This window comes from Protopterus annectens, chromosome 4.part0 (genome assembly GCF_019279795.1).
Source record: "Protopterus annectens isolate FY-2018-M chromosome 4.part0, PAN1.0, whole genome shotgun sequence".
Lineage (NCBI taxonomy): Eukaryota > Metazoa > Chordata > Ceratodontiformes > Protopteridae > Protopterus > Protopterus annectens.
Window position 1 is genome coordinate 751656058 of NC_056733.1, and position 26413 is coordinate 751682470.

The window sequence follows — 26413 nt, forward strand, 5'->3', positions numbered from 1 at the left end:
ATGTAACAAAACAAATTTTTTTAAATATTAATTTAAAGGGAGGGGATTTATTTAAATATATTTTATATTAAAAAATTATAATAAAAATAATTTATATATTTTATAGTTAAAAAAAAAAATATTATAAAATATAAAAATATGTACACATTTTTTTAAAAATTTTTGGGGAAAGTTTATGAAAGGGTTAAATAATTTTGTCATTGCAAAAAAAAATTTTTAAAAGCTTTTCTAAGAATTGGTTTTGAATAAAAATTTTCAATTTAAACCCATTTTGGAAAATTGGTTTAAAAAAGCATATGATGATATTCTTTTTTTTATTATTTTAAAATTTTTATTAAATTTTTAAAAGATTAAACATTTCTGTATTCCTTAAAATTTAAAAAAATAAAACCAAATTTTGGGTTTTAAAAAAATTTTTGGAGAGTTTTGAAAATAAATCTGGAAAAATTGTTTTTTAAAATTTTTTTTTTTAACTCCCTAATTTTTTGGTTTTTAATTTTTTTTCTTTTGGGATCTTTAAAATTTTTAATAATTGGGGCCCAAAAAATTTTTTTAAAAATAAAAAGGGAAAAAATTATAACACCAAAGGGTATTTCTTGAAAATTTTTTCTTTCTATTAAAGGGAAAAATTTTTTTTTGGGGTTAGCAAATTTATTTAAAGGTTTTTTTTTTTAAAATTTTAAACCCAAAATAATATTATAAATATTCATATTTTAATTATTTATATTGATAATAAATTTTAAATTAATAATTTAAAATTTTATTAAAAAAAAGGAAATATTTTTAAAATATGGTTTTTTGTAAAACTTGGGTTTAATAATTAATTAAATTTAATGTTAATATATTAAAATTTATAAATTACATATGTAAAATTATATTTTTGTAAAATTTTCATATAAATTTAATTTTATAAATTTAATAAATTATTTAAATGTATTAATGTTAAAATAATATTAATAAATACAATGTATTTTAATAATTTAATTTTGTTAATTTTAATAAAATTTAATAAAAATAATTTTTATATATATATTTAATAAAGTTTTATTATTTAATATAACTTTTTATTAAAGTTTTTATTATATTTTAATATCTTTTTTAAATTTTTAACTTGGGGGAAAATTTTAAAAAATTTTTAGGATTGTAATTTAAAAATTTAAAAATTAATATAAAGGGGATTTTTGTTTTTGTTGTTGTTGTAGGAATTTATTGTTTTTTTGGAAAAAATATTTTTTGTGGTTTCAGTTTGTGAAATTTTTTTTTGGATAAATATATATATTTATTAATATTTATATGTTTTATTTTATATATATATATATATATATATATATATTTTTATTTTTAATTTATATATATTTATATATATATATTTTATATATTTTATGTTTTATATTTATATATATATTATTATATATATATTTTTATACATATTATATATATATATATATATATATTTTATTTTTATAAAATGTTTTTTATATATATATATACATATGTATATATATATACATATGTATATATATATATATATATATATATATATAAAATTTTATATATATATATATATATATATATTTTATATTTATATATACATGGGGTTTTATTATATTATGTATTATTTTTTGTATATTATATTTAATATTAATATATTATTTATATTATGTATATATATATTATATATATATATATATATATATTATATATATATAATATGTATTATATATATATATATATTTAAAATTTTATATATATATATATATATATATATATATATATATATATATATATATATTATTATATATATATATTATATATATATATATTATATATGAAATATATATTTATATATATATATACATATGTATATATATATATATATATATATATATATATATATTTTATAAAAAAAATAAAATATAAATATATATTATATATATATACATATTTTAATGTATATATATATATATATATAAAATTTTATATATATATTAATAAAAATTATTTTATTTAAAATAATATATATTTATTATTATATTTTTTTTGTTTAAATTTTGTGTGTATAATATATATATATATATATAATATATATATTTTATATAAAATTTTTTATATTATATATATATATATATATTTTATATATAATAATTTTATATATATGTAGATGTGTTAAAAAGTTGGAAAATTAATTAAAAATAATTAAAATTTTATTAAGGAAATCCCTTTTAAAAATTATAAAAATGGTTTCAAAAAATATGTAATATATAAAATTAATATTTTAATAATAAAATATAAATATAAATTTAAATAAATAATAAAAATTAATTAATTAAATTAAAATTTTTTGGGAAACATTACAAAATGTAAAAAAATTTTTGTTTTTGTATGTTAAAAGGTTTAATTAAATTTTTTTAAATTATATTAAAATTGGGAAAATTTTTGGGATTTTAAGGGGATTTTATATAATATTATTATTATTATATATATATTATTATTTTTAAAGGGTGTGGGGGATAAATTATGGTATATTTTAAAAATAAAATTCAATGGGGTTTTAAAAATAATGGTTGGGGAAAAAAAATAAAAAAATTTATATTTATTAAGGGGTTTAATATTTATTTTGGATATTGGGTTTTAATTTTATCAAAGGAATGTTTTAAAATTTAAATTTTATTATTAGGGGGGATTAAGGGAGGAATTGGGGATTAAATTAATCTTTAATAATATAAGGAATAAATTTATTTTAAAAAAAACAAAACATTTAATTTTTTAAAGAAAAGCAGGATATAAAATTATATAAAATAAATAATTTTTTTGGTTGTATGAAATTTACAATAAAAAAAAATATTTAAAAAACCCAGTGGAAAATGAATGGGGAAAAATTGGAAAATCTTAAAGGGGGTGGAAGAAAAAATGGGGTTGATTAAAGAAAAATGGAAAAATTGGGGATATAATCAGAACCAAAAAGGATTTTTGAAAAATTTTTAAAGAAAAAAAATTGGGAAATTTTAATTAATCCTTTTGGGTTTGGAAAAATTTTGGGGAAAGGATTTTTGTTTTGAAGTCTTGGAAAAAAGAGGTGTGAGGGAAGGGAAATTTTGGCCCTTAAAATTTTTGGGTTTTAAACGGGAAATTGGGTTTTTTGGGGAAAAGTTGTTGGAAACAAAGGTTTTGAAAACCTATATTATATAATTTTATAAAAACATACAATGGGCTTTTTTGGGGTTTAAGGGAAACAGAGGGGGGAGGGAAAGGGGTTTTTGGTTTTGTTAAAAAAGGAATGCAGGGTCCAGAGGAGGGAAATTTTGCAAAGGGGATTTGGACAGGTTGGGGAAATTTTTTTAAAAAGGGGAGGGCATGGGGTGACATCAAGGTGGAGGGAAGGTTTCACAAGGTGGTTATTTCTTATTTTTGGGAGGGCCCGTTTTAAGGAGATTGGAGCCCCGTAAATTGGGGACGGGGAAAAAGGGATTGGCAGATGGAGGGGTTTTTAGGATGGGGTTGGTTAAAGAAGAGGAAGGGGGGTAGGGAGGACCAAAAAAGGAAAAAATGGTGGAAAAAGGGGGAAAAGGGAATTTTGGGGGGTGGGGGTTCAAAAGGGGTGAGTTTTAAAACCTTTGGGGGCAAAATTAAAGTTTAAAATAGTGGGAAATAAGAGAGCAGGAAGGAGTTTGGGGGGAGAAAGGTCGGATATTTGGACAGGGAAGGTGAAAAGGGAAGGACAATGGTGGGGGAAGAGGAAGTTTTAAGGTTAGACAGGGTTAAAAAAGGAAGTTTTAGGTGGATGGCAAAAGGGAGGGGAGGGGGGCAAAGGTTAAAGGAAAAAGGATAAAGAAGGTTTAGAAAAGGTTTTGGGGAAAAAAGGAGGGAAAAAGGTTTTTACCATTGGGTGAAGGGGGGACCGAGTTTTTGGGAAAAAATGTGAGGGTAAAGGGGTTTAAAAGGTAAGAAACCTAAGAAAGGTTTTGGAGTGGGAAAGAGAAAATTTTAGGGGTTGGGGGGTGAAGAGAAATGAGAGGGGAAAAAAGGAAAAAGGGGTTTTGGTGGTGGTAAGGGAAAAAATGAATATTAAAGTAAATATTAAAAAATAAATATATAAAAATAAAATTAAAAGGGTGTTAATAATATTTAAAATGGGGTGTTTATAAATATATTTTTAAAATTTTTAATAAATCTTGGGTGGAATTTAAATTAAAAAAGTGTTTTGGTAATTTTTAAAATAATATTAATTATAATAAAATTAAATTATATAAATAATTATAAAATATAATATTTTTAAGGAAATATATTATATAATATTTTATAAAAAATAAATGTTTTTCTAAATTTATAAATAAAAATTAAAATTTAAAATTTTTTTTAATTAAAAAATATAAAATTTAAATTGTGGTTTATTTTTAGGGAAATAAAAGTAGTAAAACAGGTATTGGGTTTTGGTTAAAGCTGATTGCAGGGGAATTAGATGGGTTTTTTTTTGGAATGGGGGTTTCATCAAATTTTTAATCTACCCCTTTTTATTTTTTTTTAAATGGTGATTTTTGGCGGTTTGACAAAAAAAGAAATCAGCAGGAGTTCCTGGAAATTTGTTTTTCCCCGAAGCATTGTTTTATCTTAGTTTTGGGAAACCCGGTGGAGGGGCCCCTGGAAAGGGTTTTTCTTCTGGAAAGGAATGAATCGCGGACTTAAACCAGAATTTTTTAATGTGTGTTTGAATAGAGGGAGGTTAAAGGAAAATTTTTGGGGAAAAGCAAGGGAAAATAGAGGTTTTGGGAAAGGTGGATTAATTTTAAAAATTTGGGGGGGAAAAGTTTTAGGTAAAAAATTTAAATTTTAAGAAGGTGAAAAAGAGTAACAGGCGGAATGGAAGGGGGGAGAAGAGGTGCAAAGTAATTTGTCAAATCCCTTTTAAGGGGGGGGGAAAGGCCAAAGGGGGGTTTAGGACCCCTTGTTATGGGGTTGGGGAACAGTGGCCCGACAAAAGGAGGAGTTTGGCTGGATGTGGAGATTGGTTAAAATTTTTTATGGGGTGGGGGTGGACAGGGTTGGTTTAATTATTGGGTCACCCCTTGGGGAATTTGGAACAAAGAAAGGCCCCCTTTACAAAATTTTTGGGGAAAAAAAGTTTCCAAGGAAGGGGGCTTGGGTTAAAGGGGAAAAAATTCTTTTTAAGGGTGAACTCCCGGTAAAAAGGAAACCCCTTAATTTTAAGGGGGGAAAGAAATGAGGGTGGTTGGGGAAGAGTGAGCAGAGGAAAAAAAAGGAAATGACCCGGGGTTGACCCCTTTAATGGGGCCAAAAAAGAAAAATTCCAAAAATATAATTAAAAAAAAAAAAAAAAAAAAAAAAAAAAAAAAAAAAAACAAGAAAAAACAAGAAAAAAAAAGAAAAAAAAAAAAAAAAAAAAAAAAAAAAAAAAAAAAAAAAAAAAAAAAAGAAAAAAAAAAAAAAAATAAAAAAAAAAAAAAATAAAAAAAAAAAAAAAAAACAAAAAACAAAAAAAAAAAAAAAAAAAAAAAAAAAAAAAAAAATACAAAAAAAAAAAAACAAAAAAAAAAAAAAACCCCCCCCTCTCCCCCCCCCCCCCGCCCCCCCCCCCCCCCCCCCCCCCCCCCCCCCCCCCCCCCCCCCCCCCCCCCCCCCCCCCCCCCCCCCCCCCCTTTTGCTTTTCAGCCCCTTTTTTTCTTTCCTGATAAAAGTTTCACCCTGTTTGAAATTTTTGTTTTTTTTTGTTCCAAACTTTTGCTCATTAGATTGTGGATAGTGTGGATTGAAAATTTTAAATTTCAATATATATGTGTAATAAAATATGTGTGTCTTCCATTTTTAGAGAAATAAACAGTCCAGTAAAAAACAGTCATCTCTGCTTTAGCGCAAGACTGCATTGCTAGAAGTAATTCCAGATGTTTTTGTCTGGAATGGTTACTATCACATTTCTAATCGTCATCTTTTTATTTTTTTTTTTTCAATATGGACTGATTGTTGTTCTTTGTTTCTCTTCTCCCTGAAAATTCTGTACAAAGCAAAAAAGCAAATACATTGCAGCTGATGTCTGCTGCTGTAGAACTTTGTTTTTCCCCAGAAGCATTGTCTGATCTTAGATTGCTGTACTTTCCATTTCTTCTACAGGCTGTAGACTTTCCCATGGCTTTTTTCTTCATACCAGGCCTTTATCTTGCACATCTGGTAATCTCCAGTTTTTCTGTCTTAGTACTGTATCTGTCTGTTATTCTTACCTAGAATTTCCCTTACAGTGTGTAGATCTTAAGACATCAGCAGTGTAGATGAAGTTAACATTTTGGCTTTTAAAATTTCTGCTGTTAAACAGCTACTTTAGTGGAAGACTGAGAGTCTGTGCAGTGCTGTATTACTATATTCCAAAATGGCATAATGGCCAGTTTCATTGGTACAAAGTTATCAAGCTTTCACTATGACCCAGGTGATCCAATTTCAATTTGTAGCTCAATCATGTGCTGCAACTGTCAAGGGAGGAGAAGAGGACTGACAAAGCTAAGTTTGCTCAAACTCTTTAAGGGAGAGGGGTGGAGGCATATGCTTGAGGTACATTGTTAGTGGTTGAATCATTGATGTAGACCAAAGATCACACAGAGGAGTTTGTCTGCAGTGTGTGAGATGGTAGTGGCGGTAGGTGGTGGTGGGGGGTGGCACAGGGTTGCTTAATTATGCCCTCACATGGGACATTAACGTACATAAGAAATGCCCATTCTACAATAGTCCTTTGGGTGAAAATAAGTATGCACATGGTAAGAGCTTAGGGCTTAAAGAAAAACCCTATTCTTTGTCACAGATGACATCGTCATTGCTAAAGTATGCAGCCCTTATTCCCAGGAAAGAAATGAGGAGTGTGTGCTCACCCAGGGGAATGAGTGAGCAGTAGTGTAGCCAAAAAGGATGACTGGCAGAATTCGATCCATATACACTGCTCAAATGAAAACTGAAAGATATAAGTCCTCAACAGCTTTTGCTACAGCTCTTTCTTCTGATATGTTCACTGTTTGAATAGTTCTGTTCACTTGCTCATTAGATTGTGGATAGTGTGGATTGAAATCATTTCAATTCTCACTAATCCAAAAATCTTCTGAATTTCCATCTTTTGTACCAGTGACCATTGTTCTGTATTGCAGTGTCAGGTGTTTTATATCTTTAACTGTCCTTCCCACAGCTGACTTTCAGCTTTCTTCACCTCCTTTCCATGTTCATCAGATCTACCAGACCCACCTTAGCTTCGCTCCAGGCTCAACCTGGCCCATAGCTAGAGCTGGTGAGAAGATTAAGGACTCTGGTGCAGCATCATCCTGGTGCCAGGTAGTGTGCCCTAACCCCTTCCCAGCCTATGGCAGCCTTGCAAGCCCTGCAGTTGTTGCGTTTAGGAGGTTCACAAGTGCCTAAGCAGTCTCCAAATCAAGCATTATACCTTTTGCAGCATAGAGTCTTCCAGGCTCTTTAATGCATCTCTTGCAGTGAACCTTGGCCGCCTCCTTGCCCCAAATATAGGTGAGCCCTCCCGTCGTGTCCTACCAGCTTCACTGCTGCTACTCAAACTCTGATTGTCTGGGTGCAGTAAGGTCTTTAACTCCTTGTGCCACTAGGCCAAATCTCGTTTACAGGCTTTGATTGGACTTGCAAGTGTGCATGTCATTTTAATTACTTTGGGAATTTGGAATAACCATCAACACATGAAAAGCTAATTCAAGGCCACTGAAATTAGATTATTGTACCCTGTGCATCTAAGACAATATGTTCCTAAATAGAAAATGTTGGTAAACTCCAGTGGAGGAATCTGAGAAAGAGAGGATTGACTTTTAGGCGCGATTAGATACTGAAGACAAAGACAACTAAAATAGAAAGTGTGTGTATAAAATAGAAGAGAAATATCTTAAGAAGCTAAGACCAATCAGGATATGTGTATGTCTTCCAAATATGCAACAAAATCTAGAAGATTTTGGATGTTTGCCTGTAGATGTTTACAAAGATATTTTTATACCCCAAGTAGACTCCAGAGAATTTTTCCTCAGGCAGACAGGAAATGGTGGTGTGAAGGGGAAGAAAGACATAATTGGGAACATATTTTCTGGTAGTGCGGTGAGCTAGCGGACTTTAAAGATTCCCTGTGGGATGCACTGTCAGAGATGCTGGGTGGGCAGATTGGTCTGATGAGGGAGATGATTTTTCTAAGCTGTGATACAGTCTAAGACTTGCCTAGTCATGGTAAAGCCTTGCTGTGTCTAATAATGGTGGCTGCCAAAAAATCGATTACTAGAAAATGTAAATCAAAATCTAAACCAACTATACTAGAAGTAGTGAGTATAGTAATAGAGATAAAACGACTGGAATTTAGATATTTAGAAAGGGGTAGAAGCAGACTACATAGGGAAAAATGGTAATTGTGGGAACAGTACATACAAGGGTGGAATGAGGTTTAAAAGGCGGTAGGACTTAAATGAGCTATGTAATGTTTGAGTGAGAAAAATTTGGTAGAGTATAAGTGATGTATAATGTTTGCAACAGGGAGGGTGTCAGTGTAGTTTGTGATGTAAAATGCTTGCAACTAGGATTGTGTCGGTGTGGTTTGTTTTCATTTTTATAAATGTATGATTGCCTTTGTAGTAAGTGATGGTTTAGTAAAGATGTTTCTTGTTTAAAAAAGGCAGGAATTTAATTTATGTAATATTGCTTAGGTTATATGATGTATAGCAATATATGTGAAGTATGTTTGTTATGTTAATATAGTTTGATTACTTTTATATGGATGTAAATTTGCTTGTGTCACAAGTACTAATTCAATAAAGGTGTTAAAAAAAATAACAAGCTAAGACCAATCATCTAAGGAACTAGCAAAAGGCTGTGGTATCCACTGGGTCTGGTATGAGCAAGAGACATTTAGTAGGGTGAGAGAATGCATGATGTAAATGGAGAAAGTTAGAAGCCAACATTTTGGAAACTAATGTAGGGAATAGGAAAACCAATAGACTGAAGTGAGGCCAAACAAGTGCTCAGTTTTTTTCAAACAGAAAATATATTAAGTCAGGGACTGGTAAATGTTACATGGCAAACATTTATATCAAATTGAACATGTAAGAGACAGAGATCAGGTTAGATAGACAAATAATGAGGGAACACTGGGTAGAAATTGTAGAGCTTTCAAATAAGTCACTAAATCAAGACTGTTTAGAATGGATTCATGCTGTTAGGTGGTAAGACATTTTCTTTGTAGGTAAGTTTGGGTGGGAAAATGTAGCTGAAGTAAAATTCAAGACATATGGCTTTCACAGATTCACTGTAGATATGGATATATATATATGCAGTGCCATGCACACAGCTTCAGTAACCAAGTGCACAGGAGAGAAAATAATGTCCTTGGTCGCCAAGGCACATAGATACATCAGGAAATATGGCAGGCATCAGCAGTACGATACCGTCACTGGAAGTGAAAATGGAGTGTACAGTGGGCAGTGCAATTATTAATGTCAGATGTGTGTTTTTGTATGAGGATTGTTACCCTTTTTGCAATGGATAGCGAAGATTGCCTAAAACATATAATGGAGCTTAAGTGCGACTAGCGCAGCATCCAGAATTTCTTCCATGCTGCAGCATACTTCTGCATGTTGTACTTACATAAGCATGTATGGTACACCAAGCACAGCACACATCACTTCCTCTGCCCCCATACACTTGACTGTTGAAGCTTCACACAGCACTGCATGCTTCTGTATGCCTGCAGTGAATTGTGTAACAGCCAAGTCTCTGCAGATAAATTTCACTTCAGCCATCTGTCCCAACCTACTGTACCCACAGAGGCATTTTTATCACTTATCACCCTGAACGTATTTAGAATATTTGGATGGAAATTTCTTCACCAATATTTTTATATATCACTTAAGTTATGGGAACAATGTATGCCTCTAGAAGTAGATTAGAGAGCTCTGTAACTGAGCAAATGCTGGCCAGTGCTAAAGGAATGATTTAAGAAATGTTGCATCTTGGTTAGTAAAGGAAAAATGTACAAACTCTCTGTCTTCTTTGTAACCTGATGACATTTTACCAAAAATTGCAGTCATGTAATCTGGGCTAGACAAATTTGTGTTAGAATCAGAGGATGGGAGTGTACAGGAGTGATTTAAATTGAGAGTCTCTTATACATTGAAAAGTAGGGTTTGCACAGTGTGTTAACAAAAAAACTTTATTAATTCTCTTTTTCATTAAAAAAAAAAAGTGAAGTGAGCTTAAAATAAATCCACACATACGATACAAAATTTCTTTGAAATGAAATCATTCAATGCCCACTCAATGCCATGGATGATCTGGAGCAGTGTGTGATAGCATCTGTTCCTTTGGACTGTGGTTATGTTAAATGCTGCGGATGACAAGGCTCTAGACTACTAGTCTCCCTGTGGTAACATTCCTAGCAAGTACACTGAATCTCTTGCTCTTTATTTGTACTTTACTTTTATCAGATATGATTCAGGCATCCACTTGAGCATTTGCATTCTGAATTGTGGGGAAATATTATTTGAACAACTTTGAACATATTAAACCTTGGGTCCATCTTATTTCCTCCCTTAAAGAAAATTAAGATTGTTTTTTTTCCTTTACTGGTGATTTTGGATTTGGGCAATGATTTTAGTCAGGCCATCATTTCACTATAGAGTAGTTCAATAACTGCATCTCTGTGCTAGTACATCTCTGAAATACTTTTTTCTTATAGCATGCATAACTATGGCATTATCCAGATACTGTTTACCTCTTAACCTGTTAATCTCTGGTAAATATGTTGTACTCATGGCATCTGCTGTGTGTAGTTGCATGCCTGATCTATATTTCTCTTTCAGATTACATTCTGTAGATTAAGTAATACAATTCGGTCTTCAGTGTTGCAGTGACAAGTGGTCTGTTTCTGTGTAACAACTTTATTCATTTTCAATTCATGGACTTCTGGCATCCATACATTATTGCCAGCAGTTTATTTATCTTGTCATATCTCTTTTTCTGTTTATGCAAATACTGGTGGCCAATAGACAAATGGTGAATGCTCTTGTAAGGTCACAATTTGCATACCTGTTCTGACTGGTGTGTAAAAAAAATGACCAATTCACATTATAGCATTTGTTTTTGGAGCATCTCTAACTAGATTCTTTGTTTATAAGGCAATGTTTAATACTTTAATATATACTAAAGAAGTATTCTTTATGCCATCTCAAAATTGTTTCAGCATGAGGAAAAAAGGGGTAACATATAAACACCACCACCACTTAGATTTGTGAGCATTTCAAAACTCTCAATTCTTCCTTTTCAGAACTCTTATGTTTAGGCTGCTACTTGTTCTAAGGGAAGTTTCACATACATAGCATATTTTTAATCTCAGACATATAAGGTACAAACTTTGCAGGATACTCCATCACTCCTAGAAACTAGTGTAATGACTGCTTTTCTTTTACTTTTAGCATTTGAAAAATGACTCCAGCTTTTCCTACTTTTGCATCAGGTGTTAGTTCCTGTGTTAGAATGTGACCCACAGTTTTTAGACCTTGCCTTTCATGTTTTACATTTGCTAATATTTAACTTGATATATAATACTTACTTTTTGCCTGATCAATAGCTGTGTCAGTATTTTATCATGCTTTTCATGTCTTACCATGCACTGATAGGTCATTATGTATGTTTGTAATGCCTATCAAACCTTCATTTACCTGTGCCACAGCCCTTTGAAACACGTCTGCTACTGATGAAGTACCAAACAGAAGTCTAAGGACTCTGTGCCTTCCTGATGGACTATTAAATGTACATAGTTTGGCAAGCAACATTGGTTTAGAGCAGTAAAACCCTATTACCTTGGTGACCTTAAGTTCATTTAGTGGTATGGGGGAGGTTGAGCATGCCTTTTCCTGGTTGAAGAGGGGGCAGAACAAGATGCATACAGCCAGAATCACTTGGTGGAGTGGCAGGATTGCATTTCTTATTCTGGGGCAGGACATTTGGATCACCAAGTCACTGCCTGGCAGAAGCCTTTATTAGTGAGACTATTGGAGTACGCAGTCACAGGGAGAAGGGGTTGTTGCTCCCTGCGTGGATGCAGTAGGTCATCAATCCCACCCCACCCCTTGCACATGGGTAGAGTGATTTCATACAAATGCCATCATTGCCAGGAAGACAGCAAGAGCAGAAGCAGCCATCATAACTGCTTCTATGACAGCCTGTCCATATGTCGGCTACCCCCATTCTGTACTGGGGCAATCCCATAGTATGGGCAAACTCTAATTGGGGGAGGCTTGGCGGTTGGCAGTAATGAGCAAAAACACATAGAAAATGTGTACATTTATCTATCAAAAGTTGTAGTTTGCATCTGACACCAAAAAAGAGCTTATTATCTGGCAATCTTCAGACCAGTTAATCAGATGTTAGCAATGAGTACTGCTTCATTTTAATTCATTTATTTTCAGCTTGGGGATCAACACAAATGCATGTCTTTTTTTTTCTTTGCAACAGTACCTGTACTTATTGCCTATTGTTCCATCTCTAATTGTTTAACACCTCAGCTTTTGTTTCAGTTATGTCCCTCCACTACTCTACTCTCCTATTGGGAACTAGCTGGTACTTTTTTGGAGCATGTATCTCTAGCATACCATCAGATTTTACTTTTGTTATATTCTCCTGGCAGACTTCCTAAACCTGTAAACAAATTGGCATAGTCTTGCAGGATACATTTGCTGTAGTGCTGTATAGTATCTGTGGTATTTTTGTAGCCATTTAATTGTTTATGTCATGTCTTTGGTTTTATAGTTATTTGTGTCTCACAAGCTAAACAACCCAAAACATTAGGATAATCTACTTCTTTAAGTGGTATATATTTGGAAAAATAATCGGTATTTTTCATTTCGCACATCAACAGTTCTTTGACCCATTGATTCCATCAAGTGGTCAGAATAGGTTATCAATGTGTATACAGATTGTTTTGTGGAGCAGTATTAGTCTCAGAACTTGAAAAGTGACCAGAAACAAAATGCTACACTTTATACCTGTATCTAGTTTAAATGCAACACCTTATCTATTAATCCTTAACCTTTCTTACCTACAGTTTAGCTTGCAATAATATCTCAGTGCTTCAAATGCCTTAGAAGCATTTACATACATCAAAGTTTTAAGTCTTTTCTTTTCAGCAAATAACTTTCATACTTGGATTTAATGACATGCAAATTATTCTGAACACAGTTGTATTTCTTCTATTTCCACATCTTAGAAAACTGTCTTTTTCTGACACAGATTACACTAAATATGTTAAATTCTAAACACATTCTAAGTGGGTTCAGGCTGTTAGGTGGCAAAATATTTCCCTGCGGTATGGTGGTGCAACTAGACCTGACAGAGAAGATTACTGACTTGCAGCTGCATTTACTGCCAAAAACATACAACTATAAAAGCATTTACCAGGCCTTCATTTTTGGTTCTTATTCTTACATGACTCTTTTCATATGTATTATTCTTTCAGTACATCCTGACTTTAGTTCCAGTGTTTGCGTTATTATTTGTCTCTTTTTTATTTGACACATTTATTTCTTCAGTTAATTTTTATCTAGGTAGGTGCTAGTAACTTCACTTGTTCTGCACAGATCCGCAGCTTTTGGTTGTCAGATCTGCTTCGATTAATAGCCTGCCTCATGTTTCAGCATTTCTTATACCACAGATTACACCATCTCATTATTAATGAATCATACAATTTAACAAATGCATAGAATATAGCATTGTTCCATAGCTTTGTAACATAAACATATGTAGTCTGTTATAAAGAGCAGATGTTTTATAAGTGGCAAGTTCTTCCTGGACTTGTAGGTCTAATTTAGTTTTCTTCTTTAAGAAAAATAAATGTTTTCAATACCTTTAATGATTTTTTCCTAGTGACACACAGAAATGTTGGACTCTGCATTTTTTAGGCTTCTAATTTGATTCAGTTTCATTAAGTAATAAATCAGATTTATGGATCTAAATCATACAGTTTTGACAAAAGTAAAAAAGTGGTCTTAGCAGTGAAAATACAGGCTGAGCAGTGATGGCACCAACAGAGTTATTAAATATATCAAAACAAGTAAGTAATACCAGTAAAAGGATGTTTAAGAACTCAGAAATAAGATATATTATTTTAACAGAAATGACAGAAAGCACTTCTTGTTTGCTTAACCGTCAATAGACTATAAAATTTCATGACTAATCTAATGGGGAGCTCTCCTATTTTGGGGGGAGAGTTTGTGGAAATCCACTGCCTGTGTGGACTTTGGCAAAAAACAAAAAGCTAGGGGGAGTAATGGACATGCTGATATCATTGCATATTGCTCTCCCTAGAGAGGGTTTCTAACCATCACTGACACAATATGATGGCTCCTTGCACCAGATCTGTGGCTGTCCATTGGATCCCTTACTCCTTTGCCTTTGGAAATTATCATAAGGCCAATTTCCCGAGTAGTCTGGGACATGCCAGGTAAAGAAATACATCTAAAATTTTCACAAGTTAGGACTCGTTGAGCTACTGGGGAGTTGTGTGGACATGAGGTTCGGGAGCAAAGCTGGATGGTCAGAGACATATACGGAGAAGAGAGCAAATAAAAAAATCAAGAAACTCTCAAGTGCATGCTTTTAGGCAGTCTGTCCAATTTCAGAAATAGCAGTTAATGCCTCATCCACATTTTTGCAGCATCAGTTAATGTTATTAACAACCAAAAGCCTGCAGTAAAAGGCAAGCCTTTAACTTCCTGGACCTAATGAAGTTAACAGTGTAAGCCTTTTTTGGAATTAAATTTAAATGAAGACTAAATTGAACTTGAATCATAAAGTATAGGTAATCCAAAATTGGGAAAATAATACTAGGTGGCTGATTCTTATGCTTTGCTGCCATAGGGAAATTCTGCCACATACTGAAGGTAAGACATTCTGTCAACAGTGAATTTTGTCTTGCTTTATTTTCATTACCACCTTGAAAGGTGTTGGCGCAAATGCATAGGTCCACAGGTAAATACTAGACAGTTGCTCTGCAGACCATTTCAAGCCAAGCTAAATAAAAATACAACTTATTTAAAATTTCCCTCTAGCCTCAAGAAGGACAAGGGAAGGTAAACAGAAGAGAATATGAGGCTGCCCATCCAGTTATCTAGCTTTACCTTGAAGGTGGCAAGGTTGCTGTTCTACTTGACATTAGTAGAAGTTTGTTCCAGTGGTAAGGGATATGTTGGGACATGAATATTTAACGCTAACATATCTTATTTATCTGTTGAAGCTTTAGTTCCTGTAACTGAGTATTTGATGTACCATTTATTTTGCAAAGGAATAGGAGATCAAATAGGGATGGATTTTTCATGGCACAAAAGGCTAGACCTAGGTCTACATGGAGGAATCCATAAGAGAAAGAATACAGAGAAATGGCTGCCAGTCTGTCATGATAATTTTGATTTTTGAGGCCTCTGATCTTTTCAGTTATGAAGCCCTGAGTTCTCTGAAGTTGCTGTTATGTTTAGATAAGTACATACCAAAAGATGTGTTATATACAATAATGGTTCTGGTAAGATATAAGTAAAGGGGAATTAAGACTTCTTTGGAAATTAGATGGGCCAGATAAAAGGCTTTTCTAACTACTGTGCAGATATTGTAGGAGACCCTGGTTAAATCTGAGTGACAAAGCCTTTATTTCCTAAGCATTTTCTTGTAATGCCCTGGAGGAGAATATCTGGAGCTGTCCATTGTTCTAAGGAACAAATAGGATTATCCAGTGATGGTCCCATTGTTGTCTGAAGAAGTTGAAGGTGTGTGTTCAATTTCAGCTTGTAGACCACTGACATTTTTTTTTTGCAATGAGTGTTTAGAGAGAGAGAAGATGATGTGAAAGATGCACTTCTTGTAGGCTGAAGTTCCCCAGAGCTCAATAACACATCTTTAAAGAAAAGTTGCAGAACTGAAAGGAGTCTATTGCTTCAGGAGCTACATTCAGGGAACTTGCAGTGCTTGATAGTTGTCCTATCATGAAGATTGGCTTTAAAGGTAGCAAAAGAAGTATTTTGTTTGACCTGTAGTGATAACCTATCCTACAGGCTGGGAGTATGTTGAGTTAGAAACCTGTTCTTTCCGCAAGTCTTTTTATATTTGTTTAGATTTAGGCCCTTGTTATGGGTACTCATTGACCCACTGGCTTTGTAAAGTAATAGGTGATACAGGTGTCTGTAGAGCCACCGGTTTTGTGAAGAAATAAATGAAGTAGGATTTGTTCTTTCATGTATCAAAAGGTAAGACACAGGTCACCTTAGAGCAACCAGTACGTTACTGAGTAAGGAGAATTTGTTAAAATGTCAGAATAGTTTTAGGACTTAAGGCCTTTAATTTTGGTTAAAAATCACTGGGGCCTTTCCAGTTGAGCAGTATGTTTTGATTTGTAAACACCAAAAGTAAGGAGCATTGTATTTGATGAGTTTTATAATGGTAGAGTACAGAGGTAAGATTACTTCTCTGTATTTTGAATATATTCCCTTGGAAATTAACTGGGTCAAATAGAAGGTTTTCTTGACTGTGGTGAAAACATGGTGATCAAATGAGAGAGAGAGAAAGAGCTGTCCACAAAAGTATCTGAGTCTCATATGACCATATTTGCCTAAAGAGGAGTATTCCCCTATAACATCTGAGTGGCTTTTATGCCAAACACAACTGTGTTGCAAGATGGTTTTAATTACACCAGGTATGTGCATATTCTAGCCCTTGCTGGAATAATGTAATATCAATGGGTAAGTAGATAAGAGTGCCCATCTTGCAGTCATCAGCAAATTTGGTCAGCCATACTTCTGGGATATTGGCTTGGATGTCTGAAAATAAATACAAATAAGAAATGATCCATTACTGATTCATCTGGTACACCACAATTACAATTATTTTTCCAAATGAGGTATCGGCAACTTTCACAAGCTGGGATCTGTTGGATAGCTAATTTGCAATCTAGCAGACAGTGTAGGGGTTTACACAAAGTTTATTTAATTTTTCAATAATGCCAGTGTGGCAGATAACATCAAAAGCCTTAGCCAAGGGGGCAGAGCCTAGATGGCCAACTGAGAGCAGTGAATTTTGAGAGCTCCATAAAGTAGTATAATAATATAGGAAAATTGTATTATTTTTCAAGTTTAAAACATCAGAAATCTATAGATAAACTACTAAACTACATAAATATCAATTTGGTGGAGATTAAAAACATTTTCCTGTCAAGTAACTTGGAAATATATTGAGTCACTGAATGTGAACAACTCAAGGAATTCTCATCCAGATGCTGCTTTGAAAAAAGAACTGCAATTGATGACATCTACCTTACAGGAACTATCTTTGAAGATGGATGGCTTTAAAAATGACTTAGAAAACCTCAAATTATATTCTCAAAAACAGACTAATACTCCTAAGGAACTATTACAGCAACATCATACAAAAATAACAATTATACAATGACCCCCCCATTAGTATTCCAAAACGTGCACACTGATTGGCCAGCGTGTTCATTGTAAATCCCACAATATACCAACGGAAAAAGGTCCAGTCGCCCGAACTTTTTTCCGTTGGTATAAAGTGTCTAAAACTTTTCTTATTAATAAAAAAAAAAAAAAAAAAAAAACAGAGCAACGGAGACTTTCTTTTCTCGGTTGCTTCCATTTCAAAGCATTGATGTACTGGGTATGCATGGGAACGCAAGTCCCATACGCATGCACAGTACATCAACACAAGGAAGCAGTATACCACCACCGATGGAAGAACAGTAATGCGATGTTATATAAAGACATTATTTAAGAAAAGTAAGTATTTTTTCTCAAATAATGTCATTGTATAATAGCAATAACCAACCCTGTGATTAAACCACACCAGCTGTGGGTAAAATCTTCAGTATACCACACCACGTCATGGATTATTGCTTAAATATAGAGACTTCTCTAAATGACATTGAAGGGAGACACAAAAGAGGAAGAATTCCAAAACGAATTTCTGCTTAAACAGAACACATGGCTGCTTAACAAAATAGATGACTTAGAAAACAGGGAAAGGAGAAACAACATAAGGATCTTTGGTCTGCCTGAAAACACTGAAGGAGAAGACGTTAATTCATTCTTAACCTGGATTCCTGAATTTTTAAGACTTGAAAGAGGGACTTTCATTTGGAATTGAAAGGGTGCATAGAGCATTGAGAAAACCTTTTTCTAATTCAACAAATACTCCTCCTAGACCCATAGTTATAAAATTTCTTTCATTTCTGGACAAGGAACTAATATTAAAATCTGCTTGGAGAAAATCACCCTTAAAATACAATCAAAGCCTGATAAGGTTTGACAATGATTATTCTTCCAGAATACTAGAACAAAGGAAACAAGTCTGGCGAATAATAAAACTGTTGAAACAAAACAACATTAAAGCATAGCTGGTCTTTCCAGCCAAGATAAAAATACTTTTTGCCAATGAGATGAGACCCTTTAATGACTTAGAAGAAGCTACTATATTTATCAAAAACAGCAACATAGTGTCTATCCCAGAAGAAATGGAATGGATGGCCCCTACTCTTAAAATAATAAAAGAAACAAATCCTTGGACTGATGCTAGAAAGACGAAACAAAAAACTGATTCCAAGATAGCTGCCCCAAAAAATAACTCTTACAACTACATCTCTCAAAGTATCAACTGATATGGTACATCACTTGTCATCTGTTTTTATTTAAAAAAGGAGGATTTCTTAAACAGCTGAGAAACAGTAATGATTTATTCAGAATGTTCAGAGAGTCCAGTCATTTTTCACAAAGGTAGGTCAAGATGGGTTACTATTTACATTATATATAGAAGCCAAACAAAGCAGCATATAATACAAACATAGAAGTTTCTGTTCCCCTACTTGAACTCAGTGAATGCTCATCTTGTTCATTTTTCATTGTTTTTACTTATAATAATTTAAGTAATTAATTAACTAATTCAACAAGGTACCATTTATCAGAGTTCAGAATTAAATGTAACAAATTAACATTATATATAATAGCAGTAACAGAAGAGTGTTTTGAAAAAAAATGCTGTCATGGAGACTAATGCCTTCTTCAGTTAAAGTGTGATTTAGAAATGTCATGTATATCCTGGTTGAATAATAGTAGCAAGCTCTTAGTACAAATGTCATAATTATTTTGTCTAAATATAGTTAATATCAGTTATGGCAAGCATCACAGCTATGAGTGCTGTTTGATCAAACCTGATATGATGTGCATGGATGCAGCTGTGTCTGGCAGCTGCCGTATGTTGCCGTTTTTCATCTCCGGAAGCTGTGGGTTGCGGCTTGTGATCAACATTTACTGATGCTTGTGTATTAGGAAGAGATATTTGGTATTTTAGCCTGGATCCAGGGGAAGGGGGTGGATAAAACTGTGATTTTTGGATATTTTGGCAGAGAATAGTTTGTTTATACATCTGCTGAGTGAGAGGTGGGAAGGCTGGAAGAATGTGTTATCTCCTGTTGTGGCGGCTTGCTGGGAGTTGTGTTTTTTTTTTTTTTTTATCTGTTTGCTCTCCGTTCTTTTCCTGGCTCCTGCCTCAATGAAAGGGAGGGAATTTAGGCTTGATGTTGCAGTGAAGTGAAGCTTTTCTTCAGGTGCATAGCGAGCCTCTGGTATGCAGTACACACACACACTAACAGAAGCAGACACTCCCAGGTTGCTATGGTAACGGAGACAGTGACGATAATGCTTAACAGCTCTGAGGAGCCTCCGGGATGATTCTTTGCAATGTTTTTGGTTTTAAAACAAAAATATGTATAATAAAAGGGCTGTGTTAAACCACATGTACACATATTGATGGTCTCCTAACTCTTCGTTTAGCTCATTAAGTTGATTCTTGATAAAAAATAAATAAATAATAAGAGCAATTTTATATTTAAAATGTATTTTGGACCAAACACATTAAGGACTTACATAATAGTGGAAGTCTGAGTTATTGTGAAAGACTTAAGAGCACTTGGTCTTGTGCAGAACCCTTTGCAGTGGTCTGGGAGGTGAGCTTGCACGGACGTGTTGGGCATATGGGGATAGCTGATTCTAGGGATGTTTTAGGTTGCCAGGAAGTGCTAGAGTCTCCTCAGATTTCCTTTGTGGAAATATCTGTGGGAATGGAAGGTGTGTTGAGTGGTTCACTGGCAGAGTGGCCACTGCATGGAACAGGCTGGTAAAATGGAACAGGACAAATATTGGTTTGGATATTTTAAGAACAGCCTGGAAACACACCGCATGAACTAGTGAATGGTATTCTGGCAAAACTGGATGGGTATTGTTGCCCATGCTTGAAGTACTGATATGTGTGTATGTAAGGATGGAAATATACTTAGAACAAATAAGAAACTAGAAGGGTCTCATAATTTAAAGTCTATGGACTGTATAAACATGCTTGGAAGGAGGTAATAAGAATAAGCATTACAGCTTGTGGTCTCTCAAATAACTAAGCAACAGCCAAAAAAAAAAAAAACACACACACACAATAGTTATGTAATGTATGATTTTAGTAAATCTAGACATAAAATATATAATCGTCATATAAGATGAAGCAGTCTGCTGAATTTAGATGTTAAAGACAGGATTTAATAACATGAGCTTGTGTATAATAACACTACTATCTTAACTTGTCATAAATGACATACACTACATTGAACATCAAGGGGAAGCATGATGATTTTCTTATGAAACAAGATATGTAATTCCTTTAACTTGAATTGTAGTTTTTGTAACCCATCTTGACCATGTATAATACTTAAGCAGTTACCAAAGTAACTAATTTTTATACATGACATCAAACTGACAAAGTTGTTCAAGGGAAACAATTGAAGCCTGAACTAGGAATGTCACAGAATGTAACAATCACATTCTGAACAAATAGTATTAAATTGACAATAATCACTCAGTTTAACCTTTGCTGATTATACAAAATAAAATGTTGCCATTTAAATCTAAAAACTTTCAGTATATGCCATAAAATGGCAATTTATGAATATGGAAAGGGAACTTGAAATCATTAATCACAATAAGTGAATTTGTTGTTTTTAACTTATAATTTCACTCATTTTATAATAAGAAATGACAGATATGAAAATCCTTAAGTGTAGGAAATGGGGGGAAGAGGGATGCACTGATAATACACTAACTTTCATCAGTGTTTACATAAAACAAACTTGATGCTTTAAGTAAGTTAGCAACAAACAGTGATTACCTAAATGCTGGCAAACAATGAAATATAACTTCTGATATATCTAGTAAAATACATTGTATTATAAACATTAGGTATAAATATTATTACCATCTATTTATATTAAGTAATACGTTTTGAAAGACTTCATCAATAAGGGTGAATATGTTAAATAACTGTGCGCTATAATCTTTTACTGAGGTTTTATATAGGATATATCCTACTTTACTATGATTAAATTGCTTGTCATCTATCTTTCATGTAAGTATTAATTGCTTATACAGTAAGTAGACATTTATATTGTATTTGAATTCTGTCTAATCTACAATAGTGCTATATCTGTTCAAAATAATATAAATATTGCTTATTCCTATTACAGATATTCTCCATATGATTCAGTTTATAGAGCTCAGATGTTCTGGATTGGCAAGGTATGAGTGAAAATCTGATGGATTTAGGTTTATCCATCAGATTAGGAATGATTTTCAGGCTATGCCTAATGCAGATCTTAGTTTTGTTAACATTTATTAATTTAAATTTATTTCACACAAACATTTTAATATGCCTGACCAAAACATTACTTTATTGGTAAACACTACAAGTATAAAACTGATAATTTCCTTTAAAAGCTCAAACATATACTTTATAGTTATCAGAGGAAAACATTTAATAGTCCCAATAAAACAAAAAATACATTGTCTAAATAACCTAAGATGGGTGTAACTTTATTATCTTTAAATACAAATGGCTTAAACAATCCTAGCAAGAGCAAATCTACTGAAATATTTGAAACTGCACAAAGCACAAATTGTCTTCCTTCAAGAAACTCATTTCAAAACAAATGACAATTGCAAATGGAGTCGTAAGGAATATATGATATTGCTGCAATCCACTTATAAGACAAAGACAAAAGGGGTAACAATTTTACGGAAAACAAATATGATTAACCCAGAAATCATTTATAAGTATGAAGATAAAGAAGGGCTTATGGCATTAGTAATAGTTAAATGTAATAACAGAATATGGACCCTAGCCAATCTGTACTGGTTCCCAGGCATTGGAACAAGAACCGTTAAAAAACACTTGGATTTCATTTCCATTAATAATAAAGACAACTTAATATTAGGAGGAGATTTTAACTGTATATTTGATATTTCTGAAACTACAAATAAAAGACTGCTGCACACAACTGCTGTATCAAAAGCTTTAAACAAGTGGGTAGAATCATTTCATCTTGTAGATACTTTCAAATTTAAAGAAGATAAATCTTTGTTGTTTTCTCATCAAGATCACAGATTTAGTACCCAAACTAGAATAGATAAAATATTTGCTGCCCATGACTTACACTCTAAAGTCATTAATTTCTCAATCACTCCCTGCCCCTTTTCAGACCACAGTTCATTGATACAAAAACTTCAAAATAGGTACAAACCATTAATCTTTAAATCCAAAATTCCAGCATATATAACTAAAATTAAATAGTTAAAACCCTGGTTATTATCTGAATTACAGTTCTTCTTCAATATTAATTACACCACAGAGATAAATCAAATGATATGGGATTCATTAAAGGTTTACATATATGGTAAAACCCTAACTTGGTATAAAAAAATCAGAGAATGGGATTCTGGATTATTAGATCTACAATCCAAACGTTTGTCAGTAAAAGCTGAAAAAAATCAAAATAATTTGGAGATGAAAAAGAAAGTAGAAGTATTAAACAATAAATACAACTAAATTCGAACACATAAAACTAGTTTAGCTTTAGAAAAACTAAAAATTAATACCTTGGGCACTTCTCCCAAATATCTACATAATTTATCCACAAGAATAAAAATGCAATCAAAAACTAATAACATTAAAAGTATCTTCTATGAAAAGAAAGGGAAAAATGTCTCTGATATAGGTGACGTTCTTGATGCCTATAGAAATCACTATATGGAACATATCCAAAAAGAAAATATACATATTGATCAATTAAATCTAGATAAAAAAATGTTCTAATATAAAAAAACAGAAAAATTAAAACTAGATCTGCAAGTACCCATATCCTAAAACGAAATTGCAGATAAAATAAAAGAGGGTAAAATAATAAAGCTCCAGGTATAGATGACATAATTATGGAAATATATACACTTTTTCCTTCAAAAATACTATCCATTTTCCTTAAAACTCTATTAGAAATTCAGTCACAAGCTTTAATACCACCCTCTTGGAGATGTTCCTTAATCACACTAGTCCTAAAGGAATATAAATCCCCAAACCTCTGTACCTCATATAGATCTATATCATTATTAAATAATGACTATAAGATATTTATGACAGTATTAACTAACAGAATGAAAATACCACTTTCCAAAACAATAAATGATCAAACTGGATGTGTATATCATAGACACAAACATGACAATATTAAAAGGATAATTTCTCTTATGGATTATGTTGATAAAGAAACACTCATAATTGGCTTAGATATAGAGAAAGTCTTTGACTCCCTAAATTGAGACTATTTATTCAAAATCCTAATGCTATTTGAATTTCCTGCATCCCTTGTTCGTCTCCTAAAGAATAGATATGCAAATAATTTAGCACATGTCAAGTTGGGTCCTTTTACCTCTGAATCTCTACATATATTTGTAACAATATAAAAATCAAAATAATAGATGTTTATGAACAGTACAATTCTAAAGTAATGCTATTTGCTGATGACATATTACTGGCATTATCTAATACAAAAGAGACATTAGAAGAATTAGATGTATTAATTGACAAATTTCACATGACTTCAGGACTCCATTTCATTAAGTCAAAATCAAAATGTTTATTTTTTAATAAAAAAAGAACTGCAGACTAAGGGGAATCACATCATAGGGAAACAAGAATCTACCTTAAAATATCTAGGAATTGAGTTATGCAAGGATAATAATGAATTAGCTTCAAAAAACTACAATAATGTCATCAATACAATTAAAAAAATGGAACAAAATAATAATAACATTTGAAGATAGACTACAGTTAATAAAAATGGTTTTACTGCCCAAGATCCTATATATAACCTTGGCAATGCAACTGTTACCAGCAAGGAATATACTTAAAGAAATAAATTTATGCCTAATAAAGTTTTTTATGGTTTCCCAAAAGAAACAGAATAGCTTTAATACATCATATCAGACCATGGAAGCGGGAAGGATTAAACTTTCCTGATATAGAAACATATGTAAAAGCATCAATATCTAAAACAATCTCAGATTGGATAAGTCCAAATTACTCTGCAAACTGAAAATAATTGCTAACTGTTATATCAATAAATGAATTTGATTTACAAAAAATTTCAAACAACAGATAAAAACAATTTGCCATGGCACATATTATGTATTAGTATGCAATCTAACATAACTAAACCCACTAAAACTCGTATGATTAATTATTACGTTGACTCATTTAGGAAAATTCTGGTTTGATCTTTTAACACCATATATAGTCACAAAGAACTTTCCACATAAAATATATAGAGAAATTATTAATTCTTGGAAACAGAAAGGATTTGTTTGCTGGCTCCAGTGTATCAAAGAAGTAAAAGTTTTAGATATGCAAGTAATAAAAACAACATACAAAATTCCACAACAGGACTGGCTAACTTTACAGAGTATTCTGTCATATTTGCAAGATATAAGTAAAATAATTAACAATTCTTCATTTAAAGAGATACCTAAATTTACGAAATACATATATGAAATCATATATAATGACTTTGACATGGGAAACAGTATTTCAAAATTTTACAACACTCAAAACCTCATATTGGAAATATATAACAAAAGGACACTCAATACAGTTAACTGAAGTTTTTAAAACAAATATCTTATTATCGATAAAATATACATCCTTTACACAATATTGGAAATTTTTTTAATTAGAAATGCTTGCAAAGAGCATTCTTAACCCCCAGATAGAATCATTAAAATTAGTTCTTCCATAAAAGGAATACATTGGAGGTGTGAGCAAGTACACAATGCAGATTGTGTTAAAATTAACCATTTTGGAATGGTATAACTTTCTACAAGATTTATTTAATGAATCATTTTATTTAACTAAAGCTCTTGTGTTATTAAATGTGAATGAAGGTCCTCATTTGAATAGGTCAAACATGTAACTAGTATGGACTATACTTGTAATGTCAAGGAAGTGTATAACAAGAAGATGGAATACAAACACATTACCAACTTTGGAAGACTTATACAGCCTACTGAAGACCAAAGCATTATTGGAAATTAAAATTAAAAAACAAAGAATTTATCCAAAGCCATTTATTAACAACCCTTGGGAAAAGTCTTATCGTTGATTGACACTATACAATAATTGATCAGACACTCTGATAATGGATTGGACATACTTATAAAGTAACTTTATACATTAAGATCTGTTATAGTGTCAGGCTGATGTAAATAGTGTACATAGTTATTTAAGATGTTATGTCTAAATACTATGGAGTTCATTCAAATGTATTTGAAAAAAGAATTTTGAGAGAAAAAAAAAGCCTTAACCAAGTCAAAGATAAACAGTATACATGGAATGACCATTGCCCTTAGCCACTCCAACCCATTCAAAGAACTTTACTAGTTTCTGAAGTCGAGCCCTGCCCTTCATAAAACCAAACAGATCCGGGAGTCTAGATTAGTGAAGTGGGTTCTAAAGTTAACTTGCCCATGTCTTCCACGGTTTTGCATGTAAGACTGGTGAAGCCAATGGGCCTATAATTACCTGAGTCTGTAGAGGGGCCACCCATGTGTAGAGGAGTCACAGTGGCTGTTCTTGAGGCATCAGGCACAGACCTTATGGATAAGTTGAGGATGAACAGTTTAAGTAGAGGCTCGGTTAGTACATACTTGGCACTGCTGAAAATGCAGCCTGGTATGTTGTCTGGTCCCATAGGAGTATTCATTTAAGTCATTGACAGGGATTCTAAGACTTGTTCCAAAGTGATTTCAGAGGAAACTAAATTGTCAGGGACAGTGAGGACAACAGTGTGGGTATGTAGAGTAAACTTAGCACTGAAATTGTCTGCTAATATATTGGCTATATCCTTGGGGTCAAAATATGTGATATTTTGGATGAGCTCAGTGTATTGTTAGATATTGCTCATCAATTTTGTGACAAAACTGAAGAAAGATTTGTAGTTTTCTTTGGTATATGTAAT

At 32.4% G+C, this 26413-nt stretch overlaps 1 protein-coding gene across 3 annotated transcripts in view; it reads left to right on the forward strand.

Moving 5' to 3' along the window:
* The window catches only part of TANGO2 (transport and golgi organization 2 homolog), a 1196336-nt gene that overhangs the window by 764118 nt on the left and 405805 nt on the right, over nucleotides 1–26413 (forward strand). The window lies entirely within an intron of this gene.